The sequence below is a fragment of the Columba livia genome, chromosome 3 (assembly GCF_036013475.1).
Source record: "Columba livia isolate bColLiv1 breed racing homer chromosome 3, bColLiv1.pat.W.v2, whole genome shotgun sequence".
Lineage (NCBI taxonomy): Eukaryota > Metazoa > Chordata > Aves > Columbiformes > Columbidae > Columba > Columba livia.
In genome coordinates, this window is record NC_088604.1 from 14,207,864 (window position 1) to 14,228,516 (window position 20,653).

General features: G+C 37.9%; 1 long non-coding RNA gene across 1 annotated transcript in view; it reads left to right on the plus strand.

The window, feature by feature from the left end:
* The first annotated feature begins 309 nt into the window (after positions 1–309).
* LOC110362101 (uncharacterized) overlaps positions 310–20,653 on the plus strand; it is a 31,161-nt gene continuing 10,817 nt past the window's right edge. Inside the window, exons 1-2 of the long non-coding RNA XR_010471108.1 lie at positions 310–404; positions 2,145–2,224. This is a non-coding gene — a long non-coding RNA (uncharacterized LOC110362101). The remainder of the gene's footprint in view (positions 405–2,144; positions 2,225–20,653) is intronic.

Below are 20,653 nucleotides of genomic sequence, written 5' to 3' on the forward strand. Positions count from 1 at the left end.
TACCATATTACACACAAAAAAGGAGCATTTCTACTTGCCAGTGGCCATGCTGTCTACCTCCTACCAATAGGCTGAGTTGGAAGGGAAGTGCTCTATGAGATTACTAATTAATTATAGTTGCTATATGGTACTTAATTAAGTTAATAACTTGACCAAGATCAGCCTTCTGGAAGACTGCTAGGGCAATTAAAAACCAACCCTGTTTCCAGCCTTACAGTTTTAGTTCTTCCACTTGCTTTATCAAAGAACTCCTGGAATGAATTAAATCCTGATCCTTCAGTGACTCTGCACAGTGGTAGCTTTTGATCCAAATGCTCACAGTACACAGCTCACATCTGTGTTAGAGGTTACTCTTGAAGCGTCAGAAAGAGAAGGAGGAAAAGACGGCTTCTGTTATGTGACAGGTAGGTGGTGGCTTTTCTTTCCTACACCTTTGGGGCTTAATCTTTACTTTTGAAACTTGAAGAAGAAGAGTGGAGCTGAGAGCTGAAGCCCATTGCAAAGCAATTATCCTTGATGCTGCCATTTTCTGCAGTTCCTTTCAAGGGAATGACATTGTAAAAAACTATGAATCAAGTATCACTTACCTTGAAGCCAGACATCCATCTATTTACATGAGTCAAAAATCAACATTTGAGAAAACTGCCCTAGCTCCAAACTGCAATAAAAACTAAACTCTGTTTTCAAAGCATTCAAAACAAAATGCAGTTAAGCAAACTGAAGAACTGATGACCCATCACCGAAGTGTCAGGGATCAGCAACTGGGAAAAGCCATGTTATTTGATGGAGTTCACTCTTGAAGTGTGTGAAAGGCTGGAAGGGTCTTATTCTGGCTGATATGTGTGAACAGATAAGCGTTCCTGTACCTCAGGGATTTTGAGCAATTTTTTTAATAGCTTGAATTTGAGTGCTGAAATCTATAACAACACAATTGTCCTGGTTGTTCTGGCTCCTTTGCTGTTCTTCTGCTAGGGCCTGAGGTACCTGCATGAAGCATTATATTACTCATTAGGATGGCTTTCCAATTCAATAGATTTATTTAAACAAAACCATCTCAAAACCTTAAGTATTCATGACATTCCCAATTCAGGATCATAAAAGTATTAAAATAAGAGAATTTAAATTACCTATACATATCCTCCCAAAAGACTGTTATTGAAAGAAGCATAAGACATTAATTACTTAGAATTTATTGTTGGCACTGTAACTACTCGTTTATACATAGAATCCTTTCAAAGCAAAACATTCACATGAAGTTTGAAAAAAAATATAAAATTGCCAAAGATTTATCCAGAGAGCCATAGAGATAGAAAGGAGAAATCAGGAGTCAGAAAATGAGGACTTTTGTAATTGTTATTGTTGTTAATGAATGCAGTACAATTTTGTGCAAAAAAAAAAAAAAAAAAAAAAGTTGAATTTTTGTTGGTTTATTTTTAAAATGTATTTAAAGGAGGCGGAAAAATAGATTCTGAAAAAAAACCCCACATCATAAACATGAGGAAATGGAGGAATATATAATTAACATTCCTTGATAATAAACATTGTGCAAAATAACTGAAATGCATAGCCCTAAGTGAGGGGAGGTTGCACTACCTGGTTAAAACCATACCACTTTTAAATATTAACATTATATCTACATTTATGGAGATAAGATTATCAGTAGACATTAACCAGATCCCTATAATAAGAGGAATAATATATTGACTTTCATTAAAATCTTTTGTCCACAGATCACAGATGCATCTTGTCATTTTTAGTCTTGTATGTACAGATAATTCACATGGAATTTCAATATGTTGAGTTGAACTTCCTATCTGAATGAGAACAGTTCATTTAATAACCTAGATTAACTAAGACTTCTCAAATGTTTTTTTAGGTAACTGTGTAGTTACACAGTTTGGAGAGAGACAAAACAAGATTTTTTATTGGCTTTAACATACTTACACTTCACAAGAAGTATCATGGCTGGAAATAAAATACAGGGATTTTTTCTAGACTTCGTATTTTCTTTCAGGTATTGACGAAGACTTCCCACTGATTTTATAAAATACTTTTTTTCCTTTTTAATATTAGTGAATCAACTAGTTTTTTTATGTGTATGAGAGAGTATGAAGCAAGGTAACCAGGCAGGCACATATTTGCAGAATTCTTGCGATGATGAAAGGAAGAGCCGTGTGCAATGACAGAGCCAATAGGAATGCAGTGGAAATATCTTCTTAACTAGGTAATTACCTAGCATGTTCTGTGTGTGTGGGTGTGTGTGGGAGAGGCTTTCTTTTTTCTTTTTACTTTTTTTTTCTTCCCTCTGTATTAGCTCCTGCAAGCGAGCAATACCTGGTTAAGGATAGAAGGTCACCTCGTTTAATCCTTACTTCATTATCATACCAGTGGAAAAAAGGATTATTTAACTAGTATTGTCTTGTACATAGATTAAGTTAGAGACATATTCTCAATGGTAATTGTTATGAAGAGATTCCAGGAATCTTTGTCTTTAAGCAAAGAAAATCCTTAAATGATTATTTATATTTTTTTTTTAATGAAACTTAATTTCTTCTGAAATATCTGCTCTATGTTTACACATAAACTGTTCTTTATTATGGAACTAGAATACTGCTTCACTCTGCTGGCTTTGTTACAGCTGCAAGATACGTACAATACCAAATAAAAGCATTAAGGTAAAACATGTCTCAAGGAACATGCAAGAGCACTAGGGTAGGAGCAGTGAGGAAGAAGATTTTACATTGTCCATTTGTAACTCCAGAAGAGTGAATAGGGCCATAATTTAGAAAGGGTATTTTTTATAGTCTTACATGATCGTTTGCTGTAACTAATAGATTCGAATAACTAATAGATACCGAAACACTGTCTCTATACATATATTTTCCTATGGACTACTATATCTGTATAATGAAATACTTAATGACCTTAGGACGAAGGTCACAAATGTTTATGCTATGCTAGCTAGACACCTCAAATGTTACAAACATATGCACAAATGTTTACTACTGGCCACTAAAATAATGCAGCCTTCAGAGCTCTATAAAACCTCTTTTAGGATACAACATGCCTAGGATTTTGTGGAAGCCTATTGCATCATCCCGTGGTTACAAGCATAAGTGGGGACATCCTTTGGCTGTGCATAAGGTCACAAGAAATCAAACGTGCATTGGCACCTACTTCAGAACTGAGAATGCAGAATTAATTACTCTGGCATCCTCTCTGTATGTGCATGTGTGCGTGCACCTGATTTTATTATCATAAAAATAAAACCACACAACTATTGCTGTTTGGTCTTGTAGCCTGTTCCTTATTCTGTTGGTCATGTTTTGTTCAGTACTTTATCCTTGAGCTTTTATTATAACTTGAATGTCAAACTACTCTTGAGCTCAGAGGTACACACAAAAGTAACATAATACCATTACTGCCTTAGTGTTTATATAAATAATGGATTTCTTTTGAAGAGCTTGCAGAAATTTGAAGAAAAGCTCTCCCTCCTTTTAATACATGTGAAGCCAAATGATGCCACAACTCTTCTATACTACTGGAAGTGAGTGCAACTATATTTTCCAAGGGCCATTTACATGTCTAGTGTAGAGAAGTATGTGGATACTGCAGGGAACTTTCGTATTTGCAACATTTACAGTTATCAATGTAACAGTGGTTTTCCAGATTACAAGTGCTTTGTCATAAAGTGTATTTCATGACAACAGCCTTAGAGTACAAGGAACCGATGTAAGAAGGAAAACTTATAATTGGTTCTATAATGGAACTGCTTTTCATAGTCAGAGAAGTGTATATTTTTAAGTGAAAATGAGCAATATGTTGACCAAGACCTCATCAGCTGTCTGCAATGGTGTGGGAAAATCTTGTTCCAAGGATGCAGGAAATATTTGTTCTGCCAAAGAAAAAAAAGAAAAAAAAATATTAAAATAACTTTAAAAAATACAGCAATATAAAAAAATTCTCAGTTGTCTTTACAGAGTAGTATGTAAGTGTATAAACCAAGAAGTTCAGGTGCGATTCACATCTTGTTCTGAAAATTTATTATCACTGTTGAAGAGCAAGTGTTTGTTTCCTTTGACAACTGGAGATAAAGGGATAAGAGTGCTTATGAGACCAGAAAAAAAAAAAAACAAAACAACAATTTTCAGCAAAAAGCCACACATGCTACTTCATTTTTTTCTAGCTGAGTCTCTTTATGTTAAAATATCATTTGTATGAGATTTCTGGTGTAAATAGTGTGCAACAATGCTCCTGTTTCTTTTTGCAGTAAGCATTCTCTGTTTCATAACATAGTGTGTGCATTTTAACCCTCACAAGTCCATTGAGAAGATGGAAGGTTTATAGAAATTATTTTAGTTTCCTAATTAATGTATATTCTTGCCTTTGCCTGTATGTTTGTGTATAAATATACAGCTATGTCATTTAATATAGTTCATCAAACATATATAAAACATAACAGTAGCATGTATAAGCATAGAAGTCCAATTGTATTGATATGTATTTTAAAAAATAATTTAAAACAGAAAAATAAATAGGGGATAATTGTACTATCATAGCCTATTCTGAAGCTAGTGTAACTGTAGTAGCTGAAGGATCAAGAGGGAATTAATTTTGTTGGCTTTGTGTGTTAGAAGCACTTTACATCTGGTCAATTTCACACTTTCTCTTGCACAGTCAGTTTTGATGAGATATGCCCTGGTTAGATGTCCTGAACGCTGTCTTCCCAGGGGTTCCTGATTCAAACATTTTGTATGGCTCAGTTTACGCAGTTTCTCTGTGTTAAAGATTTAGGATACTTCATGTTCTTAAAGTCTTAGGTCCTGCAATCTTTTCCTTATATTCAGTACTTCTTAAAACAGAGGCATATTTTAACCTTTTGGATCGTGCAGAAATCTTGAAAATATGAACATGAAAAAATTAATTGGCCAATTAAAAAAGACACTGATCTTTACTAAAAAGACCTCTTCATTTTCAGGGACCAAGTCACAATTTTCATAGGCACTGCTTCCCTTGGTATTGCTGCGCAGATGAGATAATAGCACACAATTTTTGTAGAAGTAAAACCAATTCTTTTTCTTATGTGATGGATAATGCTTTTAGGGATATTTTTCATGTTTCTATTTTAGATGTGTCAGTAGAAGCATTTTAAGAAGTCTTCAAGTAGACCAAATTATCCACATGCTACCTAAAGTAAAATCAGTATTGTAGGAAAAGTGCTTAGTTTTTATATCTGATGTGTAAGTAGATGTGGTCGTTAAAACAAAGTTTACGTGACGTTTTCATAATGCTTTTACTCCGCGTTTCTTCATAAAAGAACTTAGGCTTTTTGCTATCAAGGAAAGTAACAAAAATGTTTACAAAATGCAGGTTATGTTTTTGTGTTATGTAGATTGGCATAGTGATTTACATCATAAAAACGAAACTGTAAATATCCTGATACTCATGTGTATAGAGAAAACAACCCCTTTACACATGTACTATGCCTTCTGAGCATTAAAACATGGATGATTAATTCGATACAAAAATTAATTAAGCAATTGACATTTAAAACAATCCCCAGTTGTTATTGTCACTTCCGATGCATGTTTATTAAAAAATAAACAAATTACTAGCTTGTTAGACAAATTAATGGAAATGTTTAAAATTTCTTCTAAAATTCCTTCTAACTGCTTTAGAGAATTTCCCTGTGTAGTTGAATACAGTCTGAATAATTCATAAGGAAACCTCCAAAAATTCCAAAGATGCTTTCAATTCCCATCCTGACGCAGACAAAGTAGATGAAAAAAACTTGAAATAGTAGTTTTCAGTTTTTAAAAGTGAGCTACTCAAAATTTTTAAAACTGTGGATTTTTGTTTTTGTTCATTTTTTGAAGTCAGATAAATAGCAGATAATTTTTAAAGAACTACTTGGCTCTGCTGGCTGCACAGGGAAGTCAGGCTTTTATCTATCTCAGGAGTGCTGTTTCATCAGTTAAAATGATGTGAGGTAGATGGAAATCAAGCATCAATCTCTTTTCCTAGAGAAAGTGAGTGATAATAAGAAGATAATCTTTTAACGGTTTCCAGGTATTAAGATGCAGATTTCAAAGCAACTGACATGAGCAATCAATGTCAGGTTTTTGGAAGATCTTGGGTCCTATTTGAGAAAAATTGACCTAAATTGAATTCTTAAAGAAACGTTATACAGATTTTCAAACCCCTAAATATGGCAAAATCAAGGGGAGTTGCAGTAAGCTGAACCCTAGGGTACCTTAGCCGCGTCATGTAAATGCTGAAACAGGAAGCGTGATGTCCAAAAGTGTTTCTGTACTATAAAGTGGAATGTTTATTTTCCAGCCAATTTTATTTCATAAAGATTCACTTGGTGCCATTTCTGGAACAGGGATATGGAGTCTCTAGTTTATCTAAGAAGGAATCAAACCCGCATGTGAATTTTTGGCATTGAGAGAACAGGTGGTATTTATGGGAGTGCCTATGCCATGTGTATGTAACCACACAGCGTATGAACCCACACATGTATAAAGAACAATGAGAAGAGGTAGATACCTTTGAAGGCCTCCAGAGAGGGATCCTTTCTGTAAACTTCAGTGACAGACATGAAGCAGATGACATTTCTTTCCTGAGACCTTTGTGACATCTTACCTAATCCTATATAAAATCCTATATAAAATACTCTTAACCAACTCTAACTAGACACCTGAAGTTTAGGCATATCCACTTCCTTGATTCAAGCTTCAATACTATCTCATTGAGAAAGCAAAGTTGTTGTATCTTTAACCCTCTCTTTAAGGCACTGTAGAGACCACTACCAAAACAGAAAAAGTATGAATGCAACATCTGTTCAAAATGAATAGCAAGTTTTGTCCCCATTTGTATGAGTATATATAGCTACAAAAGCCAAATAGTAATTATTGGGGTCACATTGCTGTGGACATTTATGTACATATTTATGTGCATCACAATGTATTTCTTGTGTTAATTTTCTTAACTGGATGTGGGCAAATGCTTGTAGGCTTGTGTGTTTTGTATCAAGAAGAGCTGAATGAGGAAAGGGGAGATAGGAATTTATCTTCTCAAGTACAAACCCAACAAGTCTGCCAGTGATAAGTGACTCTGGAACATGCAAGTATACAAGAATATGATAAAAAATTGTGTAACATTAAAAGTGGCATTATATGAACTAAAACTGAATTTTTAAGATTCCCTTGCTCAGACAAGAAGACAGAAGTAAAGTTGTGAGTTTTTCATAACAGATTGAATTTCATCTTCTGGTTAAGTTAGTGTCAAAGAAGCCAAATAAATTTTATGATGCTCTAATTAGCAATATCACAAGCTGTTAACATTTTTACTTGCATTCAGAGAAGTGTGAAATTCTTCTGCCTTTGAAAATACTAAGGAAATTGGTTCTCCTGAAATTGAGAAGTCCACCTTAAAAGCCCATAAATACATCAGTGGAAACTGGAACTGATTCTCAGCAAGGCACATTAGATGTCTACTGTTGAACGAATTCAATGAATAATACTCCCTAAAACTGTAACTTTCCAGTATACCTGCTTCTTATATTAACTGTTGATTTATTTACATTGTTTGCAGTCATTAAAATTATAATGGCAATCACATGCACCTCAGTTGCAATCACATTCAATTATAAATGAATGTAACTTAATTTCCTATGGGCTCATGTGTCTTAGTCGATTGCCCTTTAAATCAAATGATGTTAATATTTTCTGCTATCTGTGTCTGTATCTGAAAGCCTTTCTCAGAGCATTTTGAAAGTAAGACAAGGTGCCATATTTGATTTTCAATACTGAATTTTACAAACAGGATAAAGAATTATTTGGAGCAAACTTGCAAATTTTCAATCCTGATTTCTCTTCTACCTTGTTCACCATTTTTAGGGGATGTTTTATGGGAGCTCTCATCTTATTTGAAATTAGACATCGGGTTCAAAAGTTGCCAGAGGGATATATACAGACATACACAAAGACTGTGTGATTAAATACACTGTTTTCATTCTAAACAAATGAAAAAAGATACACAAAGTATTCCTTTTTGTATTGTTCAAGGTGATGTGAGGATACCTGAGAATGAGATGGTCTGTTCTCAAGAGGGTAACTTACAGAGAAATATGAAATATAACAAGGGTAAGTGTAGAGTTTTGCATCTGGGTAGGAACAACCCCAGGTTCCAGGATAAGTTGGGGAACGACCTATTAGAGAGCAGTGTAGGGGAAAAGGACCTGGGAGTCCTGGTGGACTGCAGGATGACCATGAGCCAGCACTGTGCCCTTGTGGCCAAGAAGGCCAATGGCATCCTGGGGTGTATTAGAAGGGGGGTGGTTAGTAGGTCGAGAGAGGTTCTCCTTCCCCTCTACTCTACCCTGGTGAGACCACATCTGGAATATTGTGTCCAGTTCTGGGCCCCGCAGTTCAAGGACAGGGAACTGCTGGAGAAAGTCCAGCGCAGAGCCACGAAGATGATTAAGGGAGTGGAGCACCTCCCTTATGAGGAAAGGCTGAGGGAGCTGGGTCTCTTTAGCTTGGAGAAGAGGAGACTGAGGGGTGACCTCACTAATGTTTATAAATATATAAATATATAAAGGGTGAGTGTCACGAGGATGGAGACAGGCTCTTCTTGGTGACAAACAATGATAGGACAAGGGATAATGGATACAAACTGGAACACAAGAGGTTCCACTTAAATATGAGAAGAAACTTCTCAGTGAGGGTGACAGAACACTGGAACAGGCTGCCCAGGGGGTTTGAGGAGTCTCCTTCTCTGGAGACGTTCAAAACCCACCTAGTTGCCTTCCTGTGTAATCTCATCTAAGTGTTCCTGCTCTGGCGGGGGGATTGGGCTAGATGATCTTTTGAGGTCACTTCCAATCCCTGACGTTCTGTGATTCTGTGCTTCTGTATTTTGATGGATGCCACTGTTAGGGTTGATTCAGGTCCTTAAACTCAGATTATGGGGTGGAACACAGAAAAAAATGTCTAATGACATTTGAGCTGACCTAGGCTACCTGAGGTACCTCCATTAAGTTAGTAGGTGTGGCACAGGAGTTATGGGGGATTCTTTTCCCACCTGGAAAGGCTGTTGGAGCCTAGGAATGATAAATGTATGACATATGATATGGCACTTCTTTTTAAGTAAAAAATTTTTCTCCCTAGGGTCATGTAAGTGTCTGCCACTATGCGAGTGCAGAAATAAATTGGATACCTTACACAGAGCAGAATTCCAGCTCTTGACTCTGACTCAGGTGTTGCTTCAGGGCTCTCAGTGCACCCTCTCACTGCAGCACTTCTGAACAGAGAGCAGGCTGTGAGTTTTGAAGGCAAGTGTGTTGTGGGCATTGATCTGTCCTGGATGAAGGTACTAGAGACTTGCTTGTGAAACACTTTGCCCTTCCCCTGCAGTGCCTGATTTTAACTAAGAACTTAAGTTTACTTCTTCCTCCTGCACAAGTCTTCACAGGGGTCCTAATTAGCTATGAGGCAAGAAATTACTTCTGTGCAATGAGATTTTTTTCAGTCTCATTTTCTGTAGGTATTTCATTTTGCATAAGCAAGTAAAAATTAACTACAGTAGAGACCTCAACTGAACTCTTCTGCTACCCAACTGATTAGTCTTCCTTGTAGACTGACCCTCTCATTGAAGTTTTTTCTTATTTGGTTTTTATATAGAAAATAATTGTCCCTTTTCAGATATCAAAGTCCAATTGAGAGTTTGGATCAGATCTATTTTTCCAAATAGATATATCTACAGTGCAGGTGTTTACATATGAATAAATTGTTCAAGGATATCTTTATAGTCAATGATAAATAAATGACTGTGTGACAGTATGAATAATTTTATTATAAACCAATCTTTTCCTATCAGTCTGATGAAGTGCCTGCCTCTCTCATTCACTCAGCTATCTCAGTTGCAGCCATCTAAAGTAGATGAGATACAGCTCGCTGTCTGGGAACCCTAGGAGGAAGGTAGATCTTCCTTTCAAGTTTATGAGGGCAGGACTTAATCCTCTAGCCTGTCTTGTCGGCAGTTTCCTGAGCCAGAAGGGATGACTTCAGCAATTTAAAGTAACTAAAATTAAGCGTGCAGCATGTAACCCATGATTTTTTTTGTAAGAAAAGCTTAAAATGAGATCTGATTTTCCCCTTTATTGCTTCTTTCAAGGAAAGGTTATCAGAGACTCTAAATTATATTTTCTATATATTTCATTCCTAAGAAAATTTGTAGTGTTATAGCACAAACAGAATAATTTGTCATGTTGTGTAGCTCTCTGATTGTGTGTAATGGTGACACACCTCCCCAACTTTTCAGGGTTGATTGAAAGGACATTGATAAAGTCAGAGTTCAGATTCAGAAAATCAGTCACTGCAACTAAAACCTCCAGCGGTGAAATAATGAGAGAAAGTTCTGCAAAAGTCCAGTGCGCTTCAGGAAAAACATGTGATTATTTTCAAATTCAGGGTGGGGTGTAAAAAGGTAGCATTGCCATTCTGAGCACATTTTTAAGAATCGTGTGGTTTTACCTCACTGTTTCTAATGTTTTGCACTATAGTTGTAGTTTTCAGCAGAAAGTTTAAAATATCTTGTTTCCTTGAAGCATGGTTCTTCTGACTCAGTCATAATCACATTTGTAGATAGTAGGGGAAGCTAGCACAGCTGCTGCTCCTATTAAAATTCTGGACAAAAAGAAGAGGTTTTGGGTTTGTGTCTTGTTTCCCAAGTCTCAACATTTGTAAGAATTTATGCCTTACTATTTCAATGTAATGGTGTTTAGCTTCTGAGGATGCAATATTTTGGTAAGATAGACCTTAGGTACTAAAGAATGCTAACAATTTATTAGGAACTTAACTAGGATTGTGGATTAAATCAGTTTGGCATTGATTTTAGTCAGCTGTATGGTTTTATACAGAGGGCAGTTGTTTGTTTTGGTTTTGTTTGTTTGTTTTTGTTTTTTCACGCTGCTAAGAAAAAAGTGAAAGAGAAAGGAAAAGTCAATAGGACTTTAAATAGAATTTTTTAATCTGTTAAATAGTCAGAATGATTTGTTGATTAACAGTTGCAATAGGAATGTAGAATTCTGTGACTGTAATTAAACAAAACTAGTAGAACAGTCGATGATGATGTCACTATGAACAAGAGAAAAACAAAAACAAAACCAAAAAAACCCAAAACATAACAAACCAGCAATAGAAGGATAGGGGAAGAAAAACAACCTGACATCTTTGAGTTCCTCCTCCATGTGGACCAGAGACAGGGCAATGAATCAACACACCATTCATCTTAGTGGCAGAAGACCTCCCCAAGATGAGTGATTGAACAAAGCATGCAATACTGACAGGGGTGACAATAATGGAATACACAGCTCTTGGGCTGAAAGCAACTTGGCTAAAGATTTTCAGAAACACAAGGGGAACACAGGCACAGAAATAAACTGTAAACCTCTGTTGCACCCCAGATATCTTGTTGACATGCTAATAGAGAAGGTACACTGTTGTATGCACATGCTTTTCTCTTTTTCATAGTTTCTACCAAACACCGGGAGTCAGTGCACCCTCAACTCCATACCCTAGGCCTCTGCTTATCTGTGGCAGGAAGGAAAAAACTATTTAATTTACTTACTGTAATAGCAGCAGCAGAAGGCAGCACTTACTGATATAGAATGAAGACAAGAAAACAGGATTAGTTTTGAGATCTGATATTTTTCAGCTCCCCAAGCCTGGCTTGAATTTTAAGAGCCATGGCAGGTAATGAGATACCAGAACTTAAAACTACATTATCCTGATTTATCAGATACTTCCCTCTCAGCACTTTGGTCTGCTTAAGGACCCCTAAAGCCAGAGATTATTCTGTAGACACCAACAAAAAGCTTGGGATCACAGCTTTTCAGCCCTGTGTATTGGTTCCTAACTCCAACAGTATCTGACTTAAAACTTCCATGAGTTCCAAACACTCACAGAATATTGGGTTTTTTTGTTTGGTTGGTTTTTAGGGTTTTTTTTGTTTGTTTGTTTTTTTTTTCTTTCAACTAGACTATAAGTGGAAAACATCCTTCTGAATCCTGTCAAAAGCAGTAGCTTTTGAGTGCAAGGTTATACCATGAGCCATGAGAAAGGGACAGATAAGGAGTCGAAAACTACTCAACTTATAGATAACCTCTCTTTAGTGTCTCTACTTCTATGATAAACAAGAGAATCATGTAATGTCTGACTTTCTTTTAGTAGGAACCTGTTTCTCCCAATTGGCAATGAAAATATCCTTTGGAAACTCTTCCTGCTAGATGCATCCTACAGATACCTGGATCTATATGGTGAAAACATTTTCCCAAATGATGACACTGAAGCACATATTTTTTATAAATTCACATTAGCAGTGTGTTCATCATGGTAGAGCCTGAAAGAGGATTTTTAACTACCAGATAAATGACATCTGCATACATCAAAATAATTAGAAGCCTGGAGTAAAAGGAAAATGTAAATGTACTGTTGCCTTCAGCTGGTGCAAGTCTGCTAAAGTAAAATGAACATTGGCTTCTTGATGTACAAAATAAATGTTTCCAAGTATTTAATACCTTGATCACTGCAATGACTTGATTCAACTGTAGGAAAAATACACCAGAGTGTGCTGAAGAAGGCATTAGGTAGGTATACTCCTCTAATTCAAAGAGGAATCCCAGTGGAAATTTGGGTATGTTGCAAAGAACTGGTGCCTACTTAAAAAAACTCTGCTAGACATAGAGTGTTCTCAAGACACTTCAGAGCACAATAAAACTTGATAGGAAAGGCACAGCATATTGAATCATCTGTAAAGAAATACTAATAAGATTATTGTTTTCATTTCACTTTTCAGTGTCAATGTTAACCTCTATGAGTGAATGGAGTCCGATCCCCATTTATATGAATGAGTTTCAGGAGTTAAATGAAGCATCAAATTAACTTCCCTTGGAATTATTTAATATCTTGCAACCTAAATAAACAACTTAGAAAGAACAGAAATTAAACTACTTGGATGACTGGAAAAGTCATACGCCTTATTATGTATAATTTCTTAGGAAAGAGCCTAAACCCAATCTTTTATAAAGTTTTACATGTTTATTGACATATCTCTGCTGCTTTAGGTTTTGTTGTCATCATTGGATTGTATTTGTGTCTGCAATTACATTCGTTCGTACAGCTGGCAGATGGTATGAAACAAGAAACTCTTCCCATAATAGCAAAAGGATGGGAAGAAGGCTGATTCTGTGAATTATTATGTATTACATCTTCCTGCTTTTCATTTCCAACTGCATTATGAGACTGCTTCTATGCATAACATTAGTAACAAAACTGAAGAATCAGTGTTCGGCCTTTGAGGGTTTCCTGATCTCATTTATAAAGAAATCTTTTCTTCATGGTGAACCTACAGTTTGCTATGCCAAACTGAAGCTAGCATACATCATGTAGCTTCATTACTGTCAAGTAGTTTTTACAGACTGAGTTTTCTTTAACTTGAAGTAGAACAGAGATGATCTGAGGTCTTTTGTTCTTTACATCACTTTAAATAAATGCCTTTTTGAACCACTGCACTTCATATTTTAACTACAACGAAAATTACATTAGGGATAGGCTAAGTAGAATCAAACCAGGGAGACACTATTTCCTCAAAAGGTACCCCAATTATACCCCTAGAAATAGTGGTGTATTGAAACAACACACTTTATTAATTGCCCTTTACTATGAGATGTAATCTATCTCTCCCATGAGGTACCAAGAGGCGACAGTAATTCAATCAATCAGGAGAAAATACACATTTGTCAGCAAATGGGAAACTACCATGGGAATAGAACAAAGGGATTAACACCACAAGCCAAACCAGGAACTAGAAGTATTCAGTAGACTTAGAATTAGAAAAATTAAGCAAAAAGGGGGTTTGATAACAGATCGGTCTTTTTTGGGAATGGAGCCCTGTGAGATACTGGCCAGTCTCAGTGTGTGGAAAGGAGACACTTCATCTTCCAGTTCTGTTGCAGAGTATACACAAGGTTTTACAGCAGTTCATAAGCTTGTTTGTTGTGGCATTTGCTTAATGGAGTTCTAATTATCTCCCTACTCTCATCTTATTTTCAGATGGCTGTCTGCTGTGTTTACTGCTTCTGTGCATCCTTGACCACCTTTTTTTTAGGAGGGCTGTTAGCAAGATTCAATACTTACCAATTAGTCACATGAGGGAATAGGGTGAGGTAGAGTTTTAAAGGAAATGGAAATAAATAGACACTTTTAAGGTGTACTGATGTCTGAATTGGTTTGCATCATAAAGTATCTATTTTTCTGCCTTCCCTGTTGGCCACAGGCTACAGGCAGCTATCCACATTTAACCAGATGTATCCAAATCCTACTGTCATATGATAGTGGTAAATTCCTATTCAAGACCATAAGGGCTGTATAAGGAAAATGTGTGTCATTTGCTGAATGTGGTAGGTATTTTGGTGACAGCAGACACAGATAAGGCATTCTTAGCCTTAGTCTTCACTGCTTCAGCCTCCAAGGCTTCTGTGTTTGAAGGATTAGTTCAGGAGGAGAAGAAGAGGATAAGGACTGAGACAGGTATTATGAGAAAGCACTTGACTTGAAAGTCATAGAATTATAGAATAATTTTGGATGAAAAAGTTCTTTAAGATTATCAAATCCAACCCTTTTCCTAATATCTGTTCTAAATCTCCTCTGGTACAACTTGAGGCCATTTCCTGCCATCCTATTGCTTGTTACCTGGAAAAAGAGACCAACACCCATCTCACTACAAGCTCTTTCAGGTAGTTGTAGAGAGTTATAATGTCTTCCTGCAGCCTCCTTTTCTCCAGGCTAAACAACCCTGGTTCCCTCAGCTGCTCATCATGTGACTCATTCTTGAGACTCTTCACCACCTTAATTGCCCTTCTATGAACTCTCTCCAGCACCTCAATGTTTTTCTTGCAGTGAGGGGCCCAAACTGAACAAAGGAATTGAGGTGCAGTCTCACCAGTGCAGAGTACATACAGGAGATCATTTCCCTGGTCTTTCTGGCCACACTGTCTTTGACAAAAGCCAGGGTGCTGTTGGATTTCTTGGCCACCTGGGCACACTGCTGGCTCATATTCAGCTAGCTGTTGACCAAGAGTCTCAGGTCCTTTTCTGCCAGGTAACTTTCCAACCAGTCTTCCCTGAGTCTGTAGCGCTGCCTGGGGTTGTTGTGACCCAAGTGCGGGACTTGGCACTTGGCCTTGTTAAACTTCATACAACTGCCCTCAGCCCATTGATCCAGCCGGTTCAGATCCCTCTGTATGGCCTTCCTACTATCAAGCAGATCAACACTTCCAGCCAACTTAGTGTCATCTGCAAACTTACTGAGGGTGCACTCAGTCCCCTCATCCAGATAACTGAAAAAGAGATGTAATAGAACTGGCCCAAGTACTGAGCCCTGGGGAAACAACACTCGTGACCAGATGCCAACTGGATTTGACCCTGTTCACCACAGTTTTTTGGGCCCGGATATCCAACCAGTTTTTTACCCAGCAGAGAGTGCACCTGCCCATGGCATGAGCTGCCAGTTTCTCCAACAGAGTGCTGTGGGAAAGCGTGTCAGAGGCTTTACTAAAGTCTAGGTAGGCAGCATCCACAGCCTTTCCCTCATATACCTTGTCATAGAAGGAGACCAGGTTAGTCAAGCAAGACCTGCCTTTTATAAACCTATGCTGACTAGGCCTGATCATTTTTTTTGTCCTGTATGTGTCACGTGCTGTTACTCAGGATGATCTGCTCCATAATCTTTCCCATCATAGAATCCATGGAACCTGATGGGCTGTACCTGAGACTGATGAGAGAACTAGCAATTCTCCTGCAAGGCTACTCTCTACCATCTTTTAAGTGTTGTGAAGACTCAGGAAGGACCCCAGTGACTGGAGAAACACCAATGTTGCAGCCATCTTCACAAGGATTTTCCAGAAAACTGCAGTCTTGAAACTCTCAGATGAGTCCCTCGGAGAATCAGAGAGAAAATCCTTGTGGGAGTAATTTTTGGCATGTGATGGAGCTGACTGGCATATTGATTTGGCAAATGAAGGAGTTTGGAATGTGAAGTTGACTGAGAACAGGCAGCATGGATTTACCAAAGGGAAATCATGCTTGACCAAGCTGATTGCTGTGGACACGGGGAGGGCAAAACAGATGAAAATAAAGCAAACCACTACATGAGAAAAGTATGCATCGTTTAAAGTTCTGGTTCTATAAAATTCCATTCTCTTGGTTCTATAGGTGTCATTGAGTCTCACTGACTTGTGTAGCTTTAGAACTAAGCTACCATTGAAACTGGTTAAAATTTTCTCCTGTGCAATTCCAGCAAAGAGATTAAACTCTGTGTTGCACTGTGTTGGTTCTGCAGTGGGTACCGTGGCAATGCAAATTCACTTAAGCCGGTCTCCATAAACAGTATACTCCATAGGAACCATGAAATAACAATATGACATTTATTAGGAAAAAAAAAATAATCTAAAGCTTCTGAGCTCGCACAGATGTGGAACTCTCCATCTTATATTGTAAAGTATTCACTTTCAATACTTTATTATTCCCAGGGCTCATAGATTATAAGTGAAATTTTACATAGTCATACTGATATTAGTCACAAACATGATTCTCATTAATATTTTTTTCTCCAGCTAATTATGTACCGAAACAGTATGAAATTGTAAAACTTGAGACAAGGTCAATCTAATTTCTTAGTGATGTAGAAAATATTCATTTCTCATAAGGAGTTCTGAGTTTGAGATCTCTGAGTTTGATCATTTAGCTAATTATGCCATCAATTTATATGCAACTGTTCCTCGCCAAGGCCTGTCTGAGGCTTGATTTTTTTCACTGATATTTCATGTATTACATTATAGTCTACTGAAGCTCTATTTAAAATTAATATCAAATTTTGGTAACACTTGGCAGGGCAAAAGATACATTTTGTAGCACTTGTTGAACCAAGTTCTGTTCTGTGAGCTCACCTTAAATACTTACTTTTCCTTACATGTCCACAGAGAGGGCAGTAGGTTATTTACAGTGTTAAGTACTACTGAAAACACTTAGCTATGATCTTTTTTGGATACTTACTCAGAGGATTTGACAAACTCTTTTATTCCTGTTGTGTTCATAAAAGAGATTTTTCAGATAAGAATTTCCCTCTAAAAGGAAGCAGGATGATCTTAAATAAAATGCTAAGAACAGTATCAGAGACAGAAAATGGAAATGGTTTTCTTTCCTTTGAACCTTACTGATAGATATTACTGACACAACATAAGGTCTTAGTAGCCAGTTTGAGGACTCAAAAACTTCTACCAGTGTCCACCTATTTAAGTAATTGCTTTTTGTTTGCTCATCTAGTCATAAATTCCCAGCAGTAATAGATGAAATAGAACAGATTTGGCAGTCTGGGCAGGGCTAATAGGCAGGAATCAGAAAGAAAAAGAATAGGAAAGAAAAAGAATAAACTGGAAGGAAAATGGTGCATCAGGGAGAAGAAAACAACAGAGCACTGAGCGTCATATCCTAAATGAGTCTTAGGGTTTAGCCAAAGCTATTTTCCACCCTCTAAAAAGCACATTCTATAATAAGATCTAGAAGAGCGAGAGGAGAGCTAACGCTTTTTTAAGAATTGTTCTGATTATTAAACATTCAGTTTAGTTGCTATTTGGAGAATAAACCTCAAATGCCACAATTCACTAGAAAAAAAAGAGTTTATCCCCGATTACAGGGCAGTTCATACACCTGCTTCTTCAGTCCCATGGGTGGTGGTGGTGCTCCCTCCTGAAGCAGCCCAAATGTCAGGACTGGAAGCAGAAAGGTCTGGAAGATCCCACTTTAGAGGAGCTGTGAGGGAATCTGAGGCCCCTGGTTCCCTCCCAGCCGAGGCAGACAGCAAAACAGAGATTAACTTAACAGCACCACTCTTCCATCAGTCTCTTGGACAGGCTGCTTGAAGAGAAAAGTGAATGAGATGAAGAAATCTGGGTAAGCTGTGATGCATATGTTTTATGTGAGCACTGCTGGAACATGATCAAAATTAAACTATCTCTGCTTTTGATTTTGAGTGTAACAAAAAAAAAAAAAAAAAAAAAGGCAGATATTTTATCGTTGGTTTCAATAGGGGTGATGAAGTTGCCTAATATTAGAATAGAACACTAAACCAGTAGTCCAGTAGTCTCAGATACTACAGGACAAAAGCAACAATGTCCCAGATCTCAAGTTCCTAACACATTGCCCTGTTCTTCAGGAGATTCACAAAAAATGGCATATCCAGCTTTTTTAACCAGACATATTTACCAATTATTGTTATTAATTAGCCTTTTATTTAATCTTCCAGTAGATGTAGAAGCAAATCATGTTCCAAAGTCCTAGTTGTTCATTCTAACACAGAAGAATGAACCACTGAAATAACACTGGGAAGTCAGACAGTCCTAAAAATATTCTCCATATAACTAGTAGTTTAGCAATTATCACAAGCACCATCATGTGATGCTGCACATGGGCAGTGCATAACTGTGACAATATATTTCTGAAGGAACAAAGCATACTTTCTGTGAGAAAAAATCAGAATGACCTGGGCATGAAAGCTGATTGACAGAATTGCTCCTGAAAATGCCAGTGAGGAAGGATGATGTTGATTGCTCAGAGGTCTGGAATTTTAATCCTACATATCTCATGTAGTGGGATCTGCTCCAGGTGATCAGATACACCTACCTATCTTTAAACTGTTTATCTTTAAAGAAAGAAAAATAAATACCACTCTCCATTGATATTTCCTACCATATCCTTGTGCAAGAAGTTACTCCATAGGTAACTAACCTACTTTGTAGGCCAGGAGGTAACATTCCCTAATATGTTTCTGTCATGGAGACACCCCAAAGTCAGTTTTAAGTGGAGAACAAGTTCCAAAATAGACTTTATTCTGGCCAGAAAAGAACTCATGATTGCCTAGTTAGGCAAGGACTCATTCAAGGATACATCCAGTAAATTACCACTCACTCAAACGAGGAGGTGAGACACTCTCAATCCCAGGAAGTCTCCTTAGACAGCATCCCGGTAGAGGGCTCCAGTTCACAGACCTGCTGCTATGAGAAGGCCACTCCAAAGGGGACCTTCTGTGGGAACCCCTGGTCAGATCTGGCTGTGGGCATTACAACATGGTCCAGAAGCTTTGCAGCTACTCTGGGCACCTCCTCTGTTAACGACCCTGTCAATTGACTCAGGGCCCCATTAAGGACCCAGTCAATTGACCAAGGGTCCCACCCCTCCTGTTCCCCCAGCTGGTGGAGGTGAAGTCGCCCTGCCCTGCGGTAGCGGTAGCGGAGGATGTGACTATCAAGACCTTGGTACCACCCTAGGTGTGTACTTGGGGACAGGCACAGTGGGGCACAAAAGGTGCCAAAAGATCCATCAGCTGTCCCATTGAAAGCTCCAGATCTCAGGGCATGTGCAACTGCCACAGTTTCAATCATAATGAGTTGGGTTAGCCAAGCAGCCTTCATTAACTGTTTATCAGGTCTTTTTGATCCAAACCTTGAAGAATGATGAGGAGATACCTGAGGAGGAGTCAGTATCTGGAGCAGCAGTCAAGTTGTCAGAGCTGAGAAGGTCAATACCTCTGCCAGAGGAGCAGTGCAGCCAGCTCAACTGTATCTGAAACGGCTGCCGACTCAGTTCACCTTTAAAGATCTATAGAGACCCTTCCTTTTCTATTTGCAGGTGAGTGTGACTTTTCATTCTAATAACTTATGTTTCTGAAAACATTTAGTGTTAAATTCTGATGCCATTCACTAGATTAGATAGATTTGAATAATGAGAGCTGAAGCAGCACTTAATTTCTGTCTAGACTTTTTTATGGAGCTAAGATCATGGAGCAATTAATGGAAAACAGTAAAGACAGAAACTGATTCCATGTTGATCAGATAGAAATCTGCATTTTTTAAGTAGTCTTCTGTACCAGGGAAGGAGATGAGGTGGCAGACAGAGGGGAGAGAAGTTCTCCTATTCTGGTCTTTGGAGCTGTTATACCATTTTCTTACAGGAAAATAACTCTATTCATAAAGGACACTTACATGAGAACTTCTTGCCGCACTTTTACATAAAGGAAGCTCCCAAAGAGGTGGTGTAATTACAGGTACCGAGTGGGAGATGCCCACAGCCTCCTTTGTGGCAATGAGCTAGCTGAGTTTATTCTGTGTCCAGAGGATTTGTGCAGCACAGCCCAGACTGAAGGCCCTGTTGCTCATGCAGCACTATGCAGCACACCACTGATCTGCTCCTACTCATGTCAAGTGTTATGTGCATCACTCACACCTCAATGCACAGTGATCTCCAGGTCAGGATTATAACATTTCACCCTTTGATCCACATACAGTTCACCTTTCTCAAAGATATTTTAAATTACAGATTACATTAGTAAACTGTTTGGCTAAGACAAGTTTACCCACTGGTTGAACTGTTATCTCTCTCACAACACTTGCCAAGGTGTGACACAGCCTGGCATGGAACGCTCCAGCAGGTTCCCATGCAGTGGTTACTCATACTAAGACAGGGGGCTTCCCAAGCCCTAAGTAGGCCCAGAACAACAGACCCAACCTGCTTAAAATCATTAACTCCTCAAACAA